We start from the raw sequence: 4,168 nt of genomic DNA on the forward strand, positions 1-4,168 counted from the left end.
GCCTTCCCTCAGCCTGCCTAGCTGCTTACACAACCATCACCCGGGGTGGACATCGAGCCAGATCACTGCTATCTGCCAGGACCCCCTGACGCTGCACGAGCTCCAAGTGGCCCTGAAGAGGGGGAAGCGCCGCAGCGCACCAGGAGCCGACGGAGTGACGACCCAAATGCTCCGCAACCTGGCCGCCAGCGAGCAGCAGCGCCTGCTCGACTGCTATAACGACATCTGGAGGTCAGGGCAGGTGCCGGAGCAGTGGCGCACAGCCATCGTGGCCCCCATCCTGAAGGCCGGAAAGCCGGTTGGAAACGTGAGCTCCTACCGGCCGGTCTCCCTCACTTCCGCCTCCTGTAAGGTGATGGAGGCCATTGCTTTGGTCCGACTGGACTGGGTGGCCCGTGCCCGTGGCTTCCTGGCCGATGAGCAGACGGGGTTCCGGCGGCGCCGATGCACCGCGGACTCCATCGCGGATGTGGTCTCCACGCTGGAAGAGGCCAAGGCCTGCGGTGACGCCGTGCTCCTGGTGCTTATCAACATCAAGGGGGCCTTCGACGGCCTGCCCCACCCAGTCGTTCAGCAGGCCCTGGACCTACTTGGCATCAACGGGAATCTGCGGCGGTTCATCTCGTCGTTCCTAGAGGAACGCACCCTCAGGGTACGAGTGGGCCGATCGAAGAGCTCCCCTCGTCCGGTGGCAGCGGGCGTGCCACAAGGGTCAGTGGTGAGCCCTTTCCTGTTCAACCTGGCCCTGGCCCGGCTTCCTGCTGCCCTGCCGATCGACCCCGACTATCCGGTGAGTGCCTCCATCTACGCGGACGACATCGCCCTGTGGGTGCGAAGCCCACCACACAACCACCGCAGCGCGCGCTCAGCCCTGCAAAGAGCTCTTGACACCGCCGCTGCTTACCTGAGCAGCATTGGCCTTGCCATCTCGGCAAGGAAGACGGAGGCCATGCTGCTCCACCCAAGAGCAGCTGCCCGCCGCACAGCACCCCGGCTGCACCTGGAAGGCGTCCAGTTACCCTGGAGCACTGCAGTGACGTACCTGGGGCTGCGCATTGATCACCGACTGTCCTGGCTGCCTGCTGTCAAGACCCTGCATGTCCAGGTCCTCCGTGTCCGCAAGGCAGTCTCCCAGCTCCTTTCCCGAGGACAGGGCTGTACCACTGGGTGGGCACTACGGCTGTACGATGCAGCAGCCACCTCACGCCTGCGGTACGCCCTCCCACTCGTGGCACTACCACCAGCCCGTCTCAAGAAGCTAGAGCTGCAGCATCGGGCCGCGATTAGGCTCTGCCTGGGCGCTCCCCGCAGCTCCCAAGTCGCTGCAACCTTGGCCGAGGCGGGAGCATGGCCCCTGTCACTCCTCCTCCTACAGCAAGGGCTACGCCATGTTGACCGCCTCCACCATGGACCAGACGGCAGTGCCCTGCTCTCCCGACTGCGCTCACGGCCCCATTCACAGATGGGCAGACTCTGTGGGCTGTACGAAGAGGTGATTGGGAGGCCTCCAGCGAACAACGCACAACTGCCTCCTCCCCAGAGACCACCCATACCCATCACCACAGAGCTGCCCGGCGTTTCCAAACGGCGCTCCCCAACTTGTGCCCTTCAACAGACGGCTGCTTCCCTCCTGCATGAGGACCACGGTGGAAACCTGCAGATCTACGTTGACGGCTCGGTAATGCCGGACACAGGCTCGTCGACTGCGGCCTGCGTGGTGCCCGCTTTGGGGAAGAGCAAGCAGTGTCGCCTCCCCAACCATGCGACGTCAACAGCAGCAGAGGTTGCAGGCCTTCACCTGGCTGTGGACTTACTCGCAGAGGAGCTGCCAGTGACCCCAGTGACCATCTACTGCGACTCCAAGGCGGCACTCCTCAGCCTGCAGAGGCCAGAAAGGGCCAGCCTCGGGGTTGCCCTGCTCTCGTCAAGGCTGATGGCGCTCCAGGAGGCGGGCTGCTCAGTATCCCTGCACTGGCTTCCAGCCCACGTAGGGATACCGGGCAACGAGGAAGCAGATGCACTGGCAAAGCGTGCCCACCACTGCGTGGTCCCGCCCAGCCTGGCAGTGACAGCCAGTGATTTCACATGCCACAGGCTTCGGCGCCATCTGCTGGCCTGCCATCCGGACAAGCGGATGTCCTTGGGCCGCCCTCCGCGACCACTTCCACAGCGCGGCCTTGCACGCAGGGAGACCTCCCTCCTTCTGCGACTGAGGATTGGCTGCTGTTGGACGGGTGCTCGCCGCCACCGGCACGGCCTCGTCGCCTCTCCAGCCTGTGCCTCCTGTGGGGAGCCCGAGACCCTGGAGCACCTCCTGCTGGCCTGCCCTGCCTACCTGCAGCAGCGTGACCGTCTCCTGCAGGAGTTCCGACGACTGGGGCTTCCTTCTACACGACAGGAAGACATCCTCTTCCCTGGTCGTAGCGAGCTACCAGCCCTCCTGAGTGTCGTCGAGTACCTCGACTCGTCGGGGCTCTCGGCGAGACTCTAGGATTTTCTCCAAAGACGCATAGCCTCACGGCTACCCAAACCACTCTAGGCTACTCGAACTGCCCCAATCATCTGGCTCCTGCTGGATCACCGCTCCCTGGCCTTTCACCAGATCACCAATCCTACCGGACCCACTGGGCCCTTCCTGCCGGACTACTCATCCGCTGCCATGGCGACCCTTTAACCCTCTACTCTCCTATCTCCTTTGCTCCCACTATCCCCCCTCACCCCCGTTGGCGCTGAGCCGTGCTCCCGCAAGGGCTGCAGAAAACAGCGACAACCTTTCCTTACCCCTTCAAGAACCACTTCAAAACAGGTGTTGCGTGCTTGACGTCACGCGACGGCGGTTGTCGCGACATTCGACAGCGAAGCCAGAGAGACGGCGATGGCAGGCTCTCGCATGTGGCTTAGCGGATTGCGCGGTAGGCCTCGGAAGTACGCCACGGCCTCGGATGCTGGCCAAGCGAGAAACAAGGTGCGAAGCGGCGGGAGCAAGGCGGTCGACCGCGAGTGCTGCATTCCCCTGCTGAGAGGATGCAGCGTAATTTTACACTTACTGGCGACAAGCATGCTGCACCTTTAGGTAGATCATTAAGTGCTCGCATGTGACCTTGAGGAGGTCGACCTAAAAGCGCCACACGTGTACTTCACACTGCGACTGGTTGTGTCTTGCAAGAAGTCTGGTCCTCGATTGTATAGCTTAATGCAATACCAGAGGTGTAGCAGGCTTTCGCCTTCAAGTGTTACAGAGAGTATACTGTTATGATTGGGGGCTCAATCCCATCGCTCGTGATCCGTTGTCAAGATTGGAGTCGGGCGTGAATTAGAAGGTAGCTGGCCCATGCCGTCGTCCAACTTATCCACGCTGAGGACGTTGATGAAGGGAAGGACTGCTTCTCATCGGGAACGAGGAATGTGGGTTTATTTACAGTATTTACATCAGTCTAGCATGACTGCTTAGAAAAGTACATCAGCCTAACATGACTGCTTGAGAGAGTGTCTCAGTCTAACATAACTGCTTCAGATAGGTGTCGAGCATCAGCACAACGGCGGTTTATAAACACTCGCCCCCCCCTCCCCCTTCATTCCAAGGGGACGGAAACGTTCGTCCAGTCATTGTAAACACGCCGCCTCTCCCCGGGACGGCTTACACACACACACACGCGCACTCACACACAGGTTCACGGTCCGGTCCGGAACCGACGTCACACGCATTTCGTAGAACTCGGAGCTGCCCCACGCAGCGCGCCCGGGTAGCCATTGTCCTGCGTCTTGGTCGGCGCGTGGGAAGCGGTCCCCGACGACGTTCCCGCGGCGACTCCCCCGCTCGCGGCCGACCCGGTTGGCAGTGTCATGTTGCGGCACAAAGCCTGCTTCGTCGAACTCATTCAGTCACAACGGCGACGAGGCTAGAGCGTAACCGTGTCGTTCCTTGAAAGTTGACGCCGCCGTCGTCGCAACTGGCTGGCAACACTTGCACCTCAGCTGGGCTGTTCTTAACGATACATACATGCTGCTGAACTTGTGTCTGTACGCCCTCAATGAATTTATGCTTGGTGCATTAGTTGACTTTAAAAGAGTAATAATTTTGTTGCAGTTTGTTTCACACTGCTGATGTCTTGTTTTAAATTGTGCAGAATTATAGAGGGCACTGCAGCTGAGCGCGCCATTCCCCATG

This window comes from Dermacentor variabilis, chromosome 1 (genome assembly GCF_050947875.1).
Source record: "Dermacentor variabilis isolate Ectoservices chromosome 1, ASM5094787v1, whole genome shotgun sequence".
NCBI classification, from domain to species: domain Eukaryota; kingdom Metazoa; phylum Arthropoda; class Arachnida; order Ixodida; family Ixodidae; genus Dermacentor; species Dermacentor variabilis.